Source organism: Trichechus manatus, unplaced genomic scaffold (assembly GCF_000243295.1).
Source record: "Trichechus manatus latirostris isolate Lorelei unplaced genomic scaffold, TriManLat1.0 scaffold00153, whole genome shotgun sequence".
Lineage (NCBI taxonomy): Eukaryota > Metazoa > Chordata > Mammalia > Sirenia > Trichechidae > Trichechus > Trichechus manatus.
The window spans coordinates 4,913,713-4,930,402 of record NW_004444089.1 but is presented as its reverse complement, the minus strand read 5'-3'; the positions used below and the strand labels follow the sequence as shown (position 1 = coordinate 4,930,402).

At 42.2% G+C, this 16,690-nt stretch overlaps 1 pseudogene; it reads right to left on the bottom strand.

The window, feature by feature from the left end:
• Positions 1-8,337: 8,337 nt before the first annotated feature.
• The window catches only part of LOC111822290 (nucleolin-like), a 150,978-nt pseudogene continuing 142,625 nt past the window's right edge, over positions 8,338-16,690 (bottom strand).

The following is a 16,690-nucleotide window of genomic DNA, read 5'->3' as shown; positions in this document are numbered from 1 at the left end:
GACAAGTAGATATAAGAGACCAAAGGGGCGGCTTCTGTCCAGAGGTGAGAGGGGAAGGCCGAGAGAGTTAGGAGCTGGTTGAATGTTCATGGGGAATCAGGGGTGGAGGAGAGGAGCGTGCTGTCACAGAATGGGGTGAGCCGTTGGGGGTCTCATAACAATGTATGTTAAAAAAAAATTCTGTACGGGAGACTAACTTGAAATGTAAACTTCATTTAATTACATCAATTAAACAAAATAAAATAAAAAAAAAGCTAGCTAGAAGCCATCTAAGATGCATCAGTTGGTCCCAACCACCTGGAGCAAAGGAAGATGGGGAACACGAAAGACAGAAAGAAAGTGTTATCCCAAGAGACAAAAGGGCCTCATAAACCAGAGACTTAATCAGCCTGAGACCAGAAGAACTAGATGGTGCCCAGCTACCACCAATGACTGCTGTGACAGGGGACACAACAGAGAGTCTCAGATGGAGCAGGAGAAAAGTGGGGTGCAGAACTCAAATTCTAGTAAAAAGACCAGACTTAATGGTCTGACTGAGACTGGAGGGACCCCGGAAGACATGGCCCCTGGACTCTCTGTTAGCCAGAACAGAAACCATCCCCAAAGCCAAGATTAGACTGGACTATGGGACATAAAATGATTCTCGTGAAGTGAGTTCTTCATAGCTCAAGTAGATATATGAGACTAAATGGGCAGCTCCTGTCCAGAGGCGAGATGAGAAGGCAAAAAGGGACAGGAGCTGGTTGAGTGGACACGAGAAATCCGGAGTGGAAAGGAGGAGTGTGCTGTCACATTACAGGGAGAGCAGCGAGGGTCAGCAATGTGTGTATAAATTTTTGTATGCAAAACTGACTTGAATTGTAAACTTTCACTTAAAGCACAGTAAAAAAAAAAAGTCATTATCAGAGATCAAGCTGTTTGCGGTTGTGATGGCTTCAAACTACGAAGTCCATTTGTTTGTTTATTCATTTGAGCTGCTTCCAAATATGGGGCACTTTCTCTTTGTGTTTTAATGTCATACAAACTTATATTGGCGAGCCCTTATTTGTGCTAACATTTTTATGTCACTCCCTCTCCATATTATTATCATCCAATGTCCGGGGTCCCAAAACCTTGGCCTAAATATATCCACATAGAAAGACACTAAAGCTCTGGACTTTGTACTGTAGTCCCCAGATGGCGCAAATGGTTAAGCACTGAACTACTAATGGAAAGGTCGGAGGTTCAAAGCAACTCAGGTGTGCCTTGGAAGAAAGCCTTGGCAGTCTATTTCTGAAAGGTCACAGCCATGAAAACCTGTGGAGAACAGTTCTACTCTAAAATACATGGGCTGCCATGAGTTGGAATCAACTCCATGGCAAGTGGTTTGGTTTTGGTTAAACTAGCAAGAGTTTTTCTTTCTTACTCATATTTACTCATTGTGGTCCTGATCAGAATGGTCTGTAGTGGTAGCTGGGCACCATCTAGTTCTTCTGGTCTCAGGGTAGATGATGCCATGGCATGTGTGGGCTATTAGCCCCGTAGACTCGTTTCTTCTCTGAGACTTTAGTTTCCCTTTTGGATTATTTATTCTCGTGGATATTTCATATGTCTATTCTATGCTGTTGGTGTACACACACAATATTTGACTACAGTATAAAACCTGAAAGAGATCATACAATTCCTAAAATTGCCCAGGTGCAAAACTAGGAGTAAAATACATACTGTGAGCAGCTGACACAGCTCCTATTAGTATAGTGAAAAAACAAACATACGAAGGCACGCTGCATTTTCAGAGGGTAGATTTCTCCTTTGGTTCTTTGATTTATAAAACTCCAAAGTGCCTCTGAGAAAATCCTCAGATTTAGGGAGAGATGAAAGGTAACAGGCAGAGCTTGGTAGAGTTCGTTTTCAAAGCAGATTTTGTGGTGCTTTTCCCTTTTCTAAGGAAATGGGTTACAGAATCTAGTTTACAATTTTATAAATCTGTGCTGAAGACAAGGAAACAAAGGTCTAGTCTGTTCTTTATTGATGGCGTTCTATCTTCTTCTGGTTGGTCTATATGCACCTGGCTTTTTCCTCATTCTCTAGTTTTGAGTACTGCATGCTAGATTCCCTTGGTATTACTTTTATGTATGTTTTTATGACATTTATTTTCTATTTGCTGATAAGAGAAATAGATTTCAAATGTGAAAATAATAGGAGTACCTAGTATCAGTGACTAGGAGATATTTACAATCATCACAGAAAGAAATGGGATCACAGACCCCAGCACCAGAAACAACCAAGAAGAAAGCTAGGAGGGCAAAGTGTATTCAGCTTTAGAAATTAAGAAATCTTCTGAGCACAATGAATGAGAAGAATACCAAAGCCCCAGAAAGGGAGGAAGAAACTATCACTTCACATAGATCTGTCAAGTGTAGGGTGTAGGTACAAAGGTGCAACTAGATTATTTTTGGTGCTTGTCTTTATGTCCGTATCTTTTTGTAATGAAAATAAAACACTGTTTTGGATCAAAGAAGACTTCAGGGGATAGTTTTAGTTTAAAGTTGAAAGATTATCTCAGGACAATAGTTTTGAGGGTTCATGCAGTCTCAGTGGCTCCATGAAGCCTGGATTCCATTGAGAATTTGAAATTCTGTTCCACGTTATTACACCTTTTGATCAGGATTCTTTCATAGAATCTTTGATCAAAACATTCAGCAATGGTAGCCAGGCACCATCCAGTTCCTCTGGTCTCATGGCAAAGGAGGCAGTTTGTTCATGGAGGCAACAAGACACACAGTTGATTTCCTCCTCCGATTCCTGACTCCTCCCTCTTTTGCTTCAAGTGAATGGAAACCAATTGTTGTACGCTGGATAACAACTTGCAAGCTTTTAAGACCATGGAAATTCTGAAGGTTGTATGGGAAGATTAGGGGGCAGTGAGTTTACAATAACCGTGGTGGAATACTTTGGAAAAGGATAGCAAAAATAGTAGCACAACTTGAAGAATGTAACCAATGTCACTGAATTGTACATGTAGAAATTGCTGAAATGGTGTATCTTTGGCTGTGTATACTTTTACCAAAATAAATAAAATATAATAAAATAATTTTTAAAGCACATAGAGGGAAAAGTGGTAAAATAGAGGATCAGCAAAAAAGAGGAAGACCCTCAACAAGGAGTCCCTATGAGCCAGAACCAATTCAATAACACCTAACAACAACAGAGGGAAAAGAGAAAAAATATTGATGACTGATGTCTCCACCATCAACCATCAGTTGTTTGGTAGAGCACCTTCCAAAGAAAATCATCAATTACCTCCTGCCTGCTGCCCATACTGTCATTTTCCCCCTCATCAAGGCCATGCCCTGCCTTGCACACCTCCAGCAGTTCCTTCCAAGTCACACTGGAGAATGCTCTTAGCACAACTACAGCAGAGAAAATTAATTAGAAAGTACTTAAAGCCTAACAGAAACTGGGTCAACCCTAGAGAAAATCGTCACCCAGCAAAACGAGGAGGTTAAGAAGTATTGTTAAAATGCAGGCTAACAGTAGAGGTGGAGGTTAACAAACCCTCAGCCTTGGCAGAAGGCCTGAGTGTGATCTCATTGACTCAGCATGTGGGTGTTCTTCCCTTATTCTGACACTCCAGTCATTGAATGACAATGGGGTGAAGTATATGATGGGAATACTAATTTGAATATGGAAGATGTTATATATTTAGGAATGGAGTCCCTGGGTGGTGCAAACAGTTAACATTCTTGGTTGCTAACTGAAAGACTGGAGGTTTGAGTTCACCCAGACCCACCTCGGAAAAAAATGTCTGGTGATCCATTTCTGAAAAATCAGCCACTGAAAACCCTACAGAGCAGATTTCTACTCTGGCACCAATGGGTTTGCCATGAGTCAGGTCGACTCAATGGCAGCTGGTTAGGTATATTTAGACATAATAATAGCTTCATTTCTTCATGGACATACTTTGGACTTAATGTTTAAATATTTTCAAATTTTACTGCTTTGTGTTTTTTTGTGTCCTATCTAAAAAAATCTGCATCCCTAGAGGTCGTAAAGATTTTCTCCAGCATAGGAGGAAACTCCTGATAGACGTTCTATGGCTTTACCTTTAGGTTTAGGTCTACGATTTGCACAGAATTAATTTTTGTATGTGGTATGAAGTGAGGACATGTGTTCTTTTTTTTCTTTTCCCAAATGGATATCCAGTTTTTACACAACCATTGCTGAAAAGTATATTGTTTTCCCCTTCAATTACCTTGGTGCAGTTTTTGAAAATCTATTGGTCATAAATATGTGAGTCTATTGCTAGAAACTATATACAATTTTTTTTTTGGCTGATAATTATGTTTATTCTTATTTCATCAAAATTAAAATTTTCCACTGCTTGAATGACACCATTAAGAAAATGAAAAGACTTATACACACATTTGTGTGTGCTGAATATATATCCACAGAGACAACAGATCACATAGGGGGTCATAGTTATGGAGCCTTCTTAGACAAATCCAAACAACTCGTGGGATTGGTTTACTGGGTCAAAAGGCTTGGGACCATAGTCTTGGGAGACAACTTAGTCAATTGTCATAGTTCACAAAGGTAATGTTCTACGTCCAAGTTTGGTGAGCAGCATCTGGGGTCTTATCAGCTTGTGAGTGGCCTTCTAACACACAACTGTTGGTCTCTACTCATCTGGAGCAAAAGATAATGAAGGAAATCAGACTCAAGAAACTAGTCCATGGGACTAACATCCCACATGAAACACAACTTCTTCAAACCTGAGACCAGAAGAACCTGACAGTGCCCAGCTACTACTGTTCTGACCAGGGACACAGTAGAAGGTCCTGGATAGAATGGGAGAAAAATGTAGAACAAAACTCAAATTCCTTAAAAAGGCCAGACCTACTGAACTGATAGAGACTAAGGAACCCCCCGAGACTATCGCCCTAAAATGCCTTTGAAGCTATTTCTACAGGTCACCTTTCAACCAAATAATAGATTGACTTATAAAATAATCAATATCACCCATGAGTAATGTGCTTCCTTAAACAATTAAATATATGAGAGCAAAAGGTAAATGGTTACCCAAAAGCAAAGATGAGACGGTAAGAAGGGGAAGGGAGGCTAGATCAATGGAAACAGAACAAACAGAATGGGAAGAATGAGAATGCTGACTGCGAAGTCATGGATCACTTTTGTGTGGCCTTTCCTGCCTTGGTCTTGTAACTCTCACCCGGGCGATTGGGCAGGACTGCAAGTAAGGCAGTTGTGGCCCACCAACAGGATTGGTCAGTTTTGCCTTAAAATAGAGCCAATTCCAGAGCAAAAGAGGGTCCCACTACCACCAAGGAAGAACAGTCAGGAGCCAGCATGTCCTTTTGGACCTGGGATCCCTGTGCTGAGAAGCTCCTGGAACCGAGAGAGAGAGAGCTGTAGTAACACTGAAGGCAGGGAAAAGTGGAAGCAGAGACCCAGCAGCAGGAGATGGCAAGATGGGCTTCCCAGCTCACAGGATGAGAAAGCTGAGTGCCTTTGGGCAGAAGCCAAGGGCCAGGGGGAGGTGTGCCTGTGAGCACGGCTGGGAAGAGGCTGTAGTGATGGAAGAACTGTGCCCAAAGCATTCCTAAACCTGAATTGTAACCTGTTACTTCCCTGATAAGCCCCATAATTGTGAGTATTGTCTGTGAGTTCTGTGTGGCCACTGCAATGAATTATAGAACCCAGCATAGAAGTTGAGAGTGCCGTGGGAGGGACGGTTGGTGTCAGAATTGGTAAAGATGGTGGAGCGAGGAGGAGTGTCTGACCTCCGCCTCATAGGAATCAGCGTTGGGCTGTTGATCTTGATTCTCCTTCCCACTTGTGAAGTTAGAGGAGGTCAGACACCACCTTCATGCCATTTTTTACACCAACACATTGTAAAAATTGTAACCAACGGCACAGAACAATTTGTATAAAAATTGTTAAGGGAGAATCTAATTTACTGTGTAAGCTTTCACTAAAACACAATAAAATATTATTTAAAAAAAAAAGAAAAAGAAAGGCAACCCACAATCTAGGGGAATACATTCACAACACACATGTCTAACAAAAGACATGTGTCTAGAATGTATAAAGAGGTCTCACGAATTAATAAAAGAAACCAGTAAAAATGCGCAAAATATTTGAACAGAAACATCAAAAAAGAAGATATGCTGCTGTTGTTGTTATTAGGTGTTGTCAAGTCGGTTCCGCTTCATAGCGACAACAGAACTAAACACTGCCTGGTCCCGCGCCATCCTCACAACTGTTGTTATGCTTGGGCCCATTGCTGCAGCCACTGTGTCAATCCGTACAAATGGCCAATAAGTACATAAAAAGATGCTCAACATCATTAGTCATCAAGGAAATGCAAATTAAGCCACCATGAGATATTATTGCAGATCTACTAGAATGATTTATGTCAGAAACCTTGGTCAATTGTTCATGAGGATGTGTGTTGAGTTTTAATATTCATCTTGATTAATTTTATCATGAATGCACACACAAAGTGTTCAGCATCAGAGACCAAACCAAAAACCCAAACCTATTGCCGTCCAGTCGATTCCAATTCATAGTGACCCTAGACGACAAAGTAGAACTGCCCCATAGGGTTTCTAAGGAGCAGATAGCGAATTCGAACTGCTTACCTTTTTTTTGGTTAGCAGCTGAATTCTTAACCACTGCACCGCCAGGGCTGATTAATTTTATTCTCGTTATTGATCGGTGCCATTAAGTCAATTTTTGGATGCCACGTGACAGAGTGGAACTGCCCAGTTGGGTTTTCTGAGCTGCAGTCTTTACATGAGCAGATCACAGGTCTTTTCCTGAGAAGCTGCTGGGTAGGTTTGAACCTCCAACATTTCGATCAGCAGTCGAGCCCTTAACTGTTGTTCCACCAGTCCACCTATCTCCCATACAAGTGATCTAATACTTCATAATCAAAGGATGGAAAAAAATGTATTTTCTGGGCTTATATGCAGAGGAAAGAGGAAGAGTCTCTTTCTCCCCTCTGGAAAGGATGGGGAAACAACCCTTCTCCTCGGATATGGAACAGAAAGAATCCTGGGCTGTCAATTTAAGTTTGGATATAGAAACACATCTCTCCAAGACTCAAATAAGGCCCAGTATCTCCAGCTTGCATGTCCTTGAGATGTCTCCAAGGTCACAGGTTTCATTTTCACTTGAAATGCAAGCATACAAGCCCAGAGTTTGCTAAATGTCTCTGGAGTTCTCTCACTGTCTTCACAGTTATAAACTAAATTCCCAGGGCTTGTTCTTAGCCCAGAATCCCAGGTTTTTAGCTCCAACACAACAGAATCACAATCATATTTTCTCTGCACCCCACAATGTAGAGCAGTTAGAGTTCTCATACACCATTGGTGGGAATGCAAACTCATACAACTGCTTTCCCTCCACGCCCCCCATCACCAGAGTTTAGGACTTTGAATTTGCCCCAAAGTCTCTGATGGAAAAATCATGATAAAATATACCTCTTTCCTTTACCCGCCTCAATGCAAAAAAAAAAAAAAAAATGTTTAGGAAAATAATGGTTTTGTACATTGGATGAAACTTAATAAAAATCTAAAACTTACAGATAAAGGTTAGCTCTGTCAGTAATCTCGTTAAAAATTCATGTGAATATCCAGTCAAACCAACAGGGCTACTGACAGCTCCGACTGGGATCACAACAGAGGGTCCTGGACAGAACGGGAGAAAAATTGTAGAACAAAAAATTAGATTCACAAAGAAGACCAGACTTCTGGTCTCACAGAGACTGGAGGAACCTCCGAAACTATGGCCTAAGACACCCCTCTGGAAGTGGAACTGAAGCCATTCCCAGATACCACTTTTCAGCCAAACCACAGATCGGCCCATAAAATCAACAGTAACACCCGAGAGGAACGTGCTTCTTAGCACCATCAATTATACAAGATCAGAAGGGTGACATTTGCCCAAAAGCAAAGATGAGACAGCAGGAAAGGGTAGAAAATCAGGACGAAAGGAAACGGGGACTCTAGGATGGAAATGGGGAGAGTGCTGACACATTGTAGGGAATGCAACCAACGTCATAGAACACTTCATGAACGAACTGTCGAAGGGAAGCTAAATTTGCTCTGTAAACTTTCATCTAATGCACAAAAAAAAAAAAAAAAAAAATTTTAAAACCAGCAGGGTATCTTCCTTGGAACGTTACCTGTACAGATTTCCAAGTAGGCCACAGGACAGTTTGCTGTCGTGGGATGGGCCCAGAAGGCTGTGTCATTGATCAGATAACAGAGCAAAAATCCCTTAGTCTTTTCTTTCAAATCGAAGAGAGAAAGACACAGGGTCACAAGAAACTATTCAAACTCTGTCTTGTTTCCGTGCGGTGTGGTCTCCTCCTTTGCCTTGTCGGAAGCCCTCTCACCCTCCAGAGTCTCCCCATCCTCTGACACCAAATCCCCCTCGGCCTCGGGCTCCTCCCCTGCCTCTGCCTTGATCCCTGCAGCTGCCTTCACCCTCAGGCTTGGCCCGGTCCCAGCTAGCTCTGTTTCCATCGATTCCACCATCTTCCACAGCCTCCTTGGTAGGTAGCTTTGGTGTCTTCCTCACCGTTCAGGTCTACAGAAACAATCCCTTTGGAGGATCCAGTTTCCTCGTTGTGACCGTCCCAGCATGAAAAGGACGTCCAATGACTGTTCACATGTCTCTGAGAGAATCCTCAAACAGACCTTTGACAAAGAGAATTCTGCATGGCTGGCTTCTACCACTCAGTGATCCTCATTACTCCAGCCTGATAGCTTTGCCCTCAGTCTCTCTTCTACTACAGGAAATTAAAGCTTCTTTTGCAGCTTCAAACGTAGCACATTCTATAAATGCATAACTTTAGATTTTCCATTGTGGTTCTGCGGCACCTTCATAGATGCTGCCTTCTCAGATTTTACTTCCTGAGGAGTTTCTTCTGTTGCATTGTAAGAGAGGTTGTTTAAAACCAGGGTTTTGGATTCACCACTCCGAGTGCTGTCCTTCTTACCTCTACAGTCCTGGTTTTGACCTTTCTCTCCAGGATACAACTATTTGTGAAAAGCATTTGGCAGTGTCGTTTTGTTTTCAGAGAGCTTAACATGCAGTCACCATATGGTCAGCAATTGTAAACATGATCATTTACTCAGGAAGAACAGACAGCCATGCAAAGACTTATATACAAATATTGTAACAGTTTTATTTTAGCCAAAAACTAGAAACAAATGTCCAGCAACAGGTGAGGGGATAAACAAATTTGGTACATCCATGCGATGGAATATTTTTACTGTTGTGTTAGGTGCATTGAGTCAATTTCCACTCCTAGCAACCCTGTGTGACAGAGTAGAACTGCCCCCATAGAGTTTCCTAGGCTGCAATTTTTACAGGAGCAGATTGCCAGGTCTTTCTCCTGTGGAGCCACTGTAAGGCTGTGAACTGCCAACCTTTGGTTGGGGCAGAGCGCTTAACTGTTGTGCCACCAGGGCTCTTAATGGAATATTACTCAGCAATTAAAAATAAGGAGTACTGTTGCACTCAACAATATGTATGAATCTCAAAAACATTTTGTTGAGCAAAAGAAGCCAGATGCAAAAGAGTGCATACTGTATGCTTTCATATATATAAAATTCTAGAAAAGTCAAAACTAATCTCTAATGACAGAAAGTAGGTCAATGGTACCCGTGGGCAGGGAATGTGGTTGGAGCTTGACTGCAAAGGGGCTTGAGGAAACTATCGGTTTGATGGAAATGGTCTACATCTTGATTGAGGTGGTGGTTATATTTGTCAAAGAGTACTTACATTTGTCAAAACTTATCAAACTCTACACCTAAAATGTATGCCTTTTATTGTGCGTAAATTTTACCTCCATAAAACTGAAAAACAAAAAATCCGCTAGGCAGTGAATGGTCAAGATATAAATTACGTGTAAGTGCCAAAGATCACTGGATCTCAGACGGCTAACTAGATCCTCAAATTTAAGGTGAAGAACTCTAGTGCTGTCAAATTACATGGATTACGCGTAGGTCATCTCAGTAAGGAGGAGCCCTGGTGGCACCGTGGTTAAGTGCTTGGCTGCTAACTGAAAGGTCAGTGGTTAGAACCCACCAGCCCCTCTGCAGGAGAAAGATGTGGCAGTCTGCTTCCATAAAGATGACAGTCTTGGAAACCCTATGGGGCAGTTCTACTCTGTCCTATGGGGGCACTATGAGTCAATGGGCCCTGATAGAACGGGAAGAAAAACGTGGAATGGAACTCAAATTCTTAAAAAGTCCAGACTTACTGAACCAGTTGAGACTGAGGACTCCCTGAGACTATCACCCTGAGATACTCTGTAAACCTTGAACCGAAACTGTTCCTAAGGCCACCTTTTAGCAAAGTAACAGGTTGGTACACAAAACAAAGGATATTACCTGTGAGTTTGGTGCTCCATTATAAAACCATCCTAATGAGGCCAAAAGGTCAACAATTGCTCTAAAGCAAAGATGAGAAGGTGAGGGGGCAGGGAAACTAGATTACTGGAAATGGAACAACCAGAATGCAATTAAAGACAATGCTGATGCATTGTGAAAATGTAACTAATGTCGCTGAACAATTTGCATGGAAATTGTCAATTGGGAACCTAACTTGCTGTGTAAACTTTCACTGAAAACAGTAAAACATTATTTAAAAAAAAAAAAACAGTGCCAAAGTACAAAGATGACACTGTCATATGAACACATTTTATGAATTTTCCTAATCTAGGTAGAATCTTTCACAATAGCATTAAGTACATCCTAAATACTTCCCATATATTGGAATTATTTGCTACCAAATTTTATTTGAAATAAGTGAGCCATCACTTGACAATTAGAATATTTTATAATAAAAAGAGATTTTTGGTATGGTCTTTGATCTGTATTAAAAAATAGTTTTTAATTCCTCAAACTCAAGTTATTTGTGCTGTGATAGGATGATCAGAAAAAAGGATTTTTGTGCAGCAAAAGAAGTAAACAAAAACATAAAAGGTATGAACAACAGTGATATTGGATCATCTAAAATTGATGAACATTGGACGCATTAATGGTTAATAATGACCAAAGGAAACGAACTAGCCATTAGGAAAGAAAAATACAAATGAACAAGAGCCATGAAGAAATGTTTAACCTCGTGAGTAAGTCATAGAGATCAAATTAAAGCAACAATGGGACACCACTGCTCAACTGTTACATTAGAAGAGACACAGTCGCTCACATCCGTTGATGAGAGTTTGGAGAGTGCTGGGGATTAAGCTGTATCTCCTCAAAATATGTGTTGGAATCCTAACCCCTACACCTGTGGAGGTGATGCTGTTTGGGAATCAAGTTTTCTTTGTTATGCTAATTAGATCTTACTCACGTAGGGTGGATTCCAACTCTAATCATTTCTGAGCTATATAAAGAGCAGATTAGATACAGAGACGCGCATGCATGGGGAAAACAGACTCTGTTTGAGGCCTGTATATGAGCTAAGGAACCAAGGAATACCCAGGGCTGCCTACAAGAAAGGAACTGACAGTACCAAGACCCTGATTTGGACCGCTAGCCTCCGGTACTGTGAGAAAATAAATTTTTATTCTTCGAAGCCATCCACTTGTGGTATTTCTGTTACAGCACACTAGATAACTAAGACAGAAGGCTTCGAAGCAAATTGTTGTCACTAGTTACCTCAGCCCTGGTGACACAGTGGTTGTTGCGGCTGCTAACTAGAAGGTTGGCAGTTCGAATACACCAGCTGCCTCTTGGAAACCCTATCGGGGCAGTTCTACTCCATCCTACAAGGTCACTATGAGTCAGAATCAACTTGATGGCAACGAGTTTGGTTTGGTTTTGGTAAGTTACTTCAGAAGAATGGAATTAGAAAGTCAAGAGTAAATTAATTCTGTATGTAGAGACTTGCTAATACATTGTATCTATTTAAAAGAACATGTATCATCATATAACTTAAAAAATTGCTAGAAAAAGCAAATATAGTAAAGAGAAAATGGTAATGGTTGACCAACATAATAAGCAAATTAACGTCACTGAATTAACCATGTGAGGAGTGTTGAAATGGCAAACGTATTGTTAGATGTGTATTTACAATAAAAAAAGAAGTGATGTTTACAGGTTTCAGTCTTCCTTACATTCAACACTGGTCATTATGCGCGCATACACACAGGAATACGACCAAGGCCATGTTAAAATTTTGCCTTTTAAAAAAAATCAGTTCTGTCAGCTGACCTCTAAAAGGTTTCAAAATTAGCATTGCTTGAGGTGTTTCTAGCCAAATGCGTCTCCCCGAATATGTCTTTATGATTCAAAATAGAGTAATTGAGAGAGTACCCTGTAACATGAGATTCCCTCCTCTCTGGGACATAAGTGTGTGAGGAAAGGGAGAGCTCGCCCCATGGTTAGGTGTAAGTGGTAACCCATCACTGCCGCAGAAACTGACTTCTAGAATCCAAGAGTTCAGAAAGGATTCATGGACCCATGATTCCAGCTCAGGTTATGTCTCCACAGCATAACGAATTCAGACACGGCATGATGGTCAATGGCTCTTCCTCCTGCCTCAATCCCACCACACCTCTCTTGTCTGTGCTTGATTTCTGTTCATCATTCAATTCCAGGGCCGTTTACTGCTGTGCAGTGAAACCTGTGAGAGCTGGAACTCGAGGGGACGGCTTGTGTTTCCGGGTCTCGCAAGTTTTCTGCCTTTGATAGGGTACAGTCTGACCACTTTTCTATCGCTCTTTATCAGTGGAAAGTATTTGAGTTTTCCTTCTCTGACAGGTTTCTACCTTATACAAGTTGCAACTTTCACAGGTTTTACTCTATTGCTAGCTGGACCTATTGCAAGCCACAAATTAACTGTGATTTGGTGGTTTGGGGTCATATCAACATAGCCCTTCTCCAAGGGAGTGGCTCACACATGAAGAAGAACCTGTTTCCATGTGACTATAAAATCAACCTCAGATCTACAAACTCAGAACCCCAAGAGCATCTCACCTAAAGTCTAATAAAATCCATTCGGGGTCTTCATGAAAAGCTGGCGTTCTTTGAGTGATATTTACCTGATAATAGGCCCTGACACTCCCCGTGGTGACGTTTCTTTGGAATACTTCCGAGTCCTTCCAGTCCTAGTAAAAATGTCCTCTCTGCTGCTCATTTCCTGTTTTCTCGCCCCAGCCCCGGTCCGGCCTGCTACTGCGATATCATTTCAAACCCTAGGGTGGCTCACTGTCCCCTCAAACTCGGCACACACAGGAATGAATTCATCGTTTTGCTCCTTGTGTGGAGAGTTTCCTGAAGGATCTGTTTGTGTCATCTCATCTAGAGGAAGAGCGAATGAAAGCTACACGTGATACATTTTGACAGACAGCGTACAACTCTAAGTAAATTAATTACTTTGTAGTGGGCAGGAGGACCTGGCCATAAAATAGCTTCAGTTCCTTGTAGTATGAAATGTTCTGCCCTCGACTGAGATTTTCAAAATTGAGCATCTCAATCCTTAAACTTTAAACCAAAAATATCCCCTGAAGTCTTTAAACCAAACAACAGTTTAGCTTAACTAGTAAAGATGTCTGCCTTGAGCATTGTGGTCTTTTGAAGAACCACCTATATGGGACAAATGGACTACCGCGACTCCGAAGGTTAGATAGGAAGCTTAGGGGCCACGAGTGCGTGTTAACGGGGAGGAGTAATTCAGAAAAGGAGGGTGAGGACGGTTGTGCTACTTGAAGAGTGTCATCAGTGTCACTCGGTTGTACAAGTAGAAGTCGCTAAACTGGTGTTTGTTCTGCTGTGTGTATTTTCAACAACAACAAAAATAAAAGTTGAGTATCTTGCATCTCTGACCAGATGTTAAGTGTGTGTCAGGTGAGAAACAGACTCCTCCTTCCGCTGCTGTAATGTTTTCAGGGGAGATGGACCAGTAAGCATCGCTCTGTGTGTGTGTGTGTATACACTGTTAAAAATTTATCAAAACTCAAAGAAATTGAATCATAAAGTTATTCTATATGCATATAGGAAGACCATTCTGATTCAAAAAAAAAAAAAGCAGATGGCTGGAATTAGGCTGGTTGCAATGAAGCTTATAAAGAGAAGAGGAGACAGAAGAGTAGAAGACCAACCACCAGTTCATCTCAACATGACTGACTGAACCCTGCCCTCACCCTTTACTAAGATCAACAATATCAGGTCACAAGGTGCTCTCTGCCTCTCCACCCATCGGCAGCCACACATTTTTGAGGTTTAAATTAGGAGAACCTGAGTCTTTTTCATTAAATCAGGATGCAATGGTTTTGTTGTGACTGTCCTTTTCTAGAAAGAACTCTGGTGGCACTGTGGTGAAGTGCTCAGCTGCTAATTGAAGTGCTGGCGATTCGAACCCACTAGCCGCTCAGCAGGAGGAAGATGTGGCGGTCTGCTTCCACGAAGATTCCAAAGAACAAAAACAGACCCAAGCCACTGCGAGTCTGTAAAGGTTACAGCCTTGGAGACCACACGGGGCAGTTCTACTGTCTTATAGGGTCGCTCTGAGTCAGAATCAACTCAACGTTAATCGGTGGATTCTTTTCCACCAGGAAAAGACAAATTTACATTGTTTTAGAGCAGCTGCTGGCAGGCTTTTGGTGTTTGGGTCAGTCTTTTTAGGTAATATTTGGTTTTGCCGATAAGAAAAACCTTAAAATCAAAGTGAGATGCCTATTATTTTCCTCTTCAACAGTACAATGTATGAATGGATTCCACCCTGGTCACAGACTGGAACCCTTGCCGTTGGCATATGACATCCTTCTTCAGCTGCAGCTCCACCTCCCTGGCTCCCAGGTTGTCCTCAGGTGGGCCATGAACACAAGTCCACCATTGGCCACTTCCATCAGGAAGGACCTCTTCCTAAATTGAGACCATCATACCTTGGGATCAGAGGGCACAATAGGTTAAAAGGGCTGTGTGGGTCACTTTTTTTTTTTTTTTGCCTCTGTCCACCACATTTAAGAAAGTGGTTGCCTTTTTGTGCGTTTGTTTGTTTTATTTAAATGCCCTCCGCTTAAAGCTTGGCTGCTAACCAGAAGGTTGGCAGTTCCAGCCCACCAGCCACTCTGTTATAGATTGAATTTTGTCCCCCAAAATTAATGTGTATCAACTTGACTAGGCCATGATTCCCAGTACTGTGTGCTTGTCCACCATTTTGCCATCTGATGTGGTTTCCTGTGTGTTGTAAATCCTACCTCTATGATGTTAATGAAGTGGGATTAGTGGCGGTTATGTTAAGGAGACAGCACTCAATCTATAACATTAGGTGGTGTCTTAAGTCAATCTCTTTTGACATATAAAAGAGAGAAGCAAGCAGAGAGACAGAGGGACCTCATACCACCAAGGAAGCAGCACCGGGAGCAGAGTGCATCCTTTGGACCCAGTGTTCCTGCACAGAGAAGCTCCTAGACCAGGGGAAGATTCTTGACAAGCACCTTCCTCCAGAGCCAACAGAGAAAGAAAGCCTTCCCCTGGAGCTGGCACACCGAATTCAGACATTTAGCCTCCTAGACTGTGAGAGAATAAACTTGTTTGATAAAGCCATTCACTTGTGGTATTTCTGTTATAGCAGCACTAGATAACTAAGACACGCTCCATGGCAGAAAGATGTGGCAGTTTGCATACATAAAGATTACAACACGGCCTTGGAAATCCTATGGGGCAGTTCTACTCTGTCGTTTAGGGTAGTTATGAGTCGGAATTGACTCAATGGCTATGGGTTTGGTTTTTTGGTTTATATAGTTAAAGTAGCAGCCAAGCCCTTGTCCGTTGTGCCACCTATGGTGGTTCAAACCCACCCAGTGGTTCTGCGGGAGAAAGACTACAGCCTAGAAAACTCCATGGGGAAGTTCTACTCTGTCACACGGGGCCACTCCGAGTGGAAATCAACTTGACGGCACACAACAACATATAGTATGTTAGGGAAGATATGCTGGTTGCCATTTCTATAACTAATGTAGGGACCACACCCAACATTCTTCAGGCAGATGTCCCAACATACACCACGCACACACACACATGCACGCACACATACATGCACACACACACACATGCACACACACACTTTTTCTCCTGTTGTAGGTTGTTCTAAGCTCTTGGGGCTGGGGCTGCCAGAATAGAAAACACCACAAGTATGGGACCTTAAAGAACAAAACCTTACTGTCTCACAGTTTTGGAGGCTGGAAGTCTGAATCAGGGCATCGGCTCTGGGGGAAGGTCCTTCCTTGTTGGTAAGCCCAGGCATTTCTTGGTGTTCCTCGGCTGCTTATAAATGTACTTTCACACGGCACCTGCCTTCTCCTGTGTGTGTGGCTGCATTGCCCTTCATAAGACATCACTCAGAAGCGAGTGGGTTTAGGACAACCCTGCTCTGATATGACCTCCTTAGCATAACAAAAGGAACCCCTGTCCCCAAACAGGATCCGTTCACAGGTACAGGGGTTAGGATTTCAACAGACCTTTTGCGGAAACACAATTCAGTCCATAGCCAGCCATCTTTCTTCCTCATCTCTCATCAACAGCCAGCCCCAATTCCTCTCTGAGTTTCCTAGGGTCCTAACAAAGTACCACAAACTAGGTGGCTTTAAAGAACAGTCATCCGTGGTCTCACAGTTCTGGAAGCGAGGAGCCTGGACTCGAGGTGCTGGCAGGGCTGAGCTCTGTCT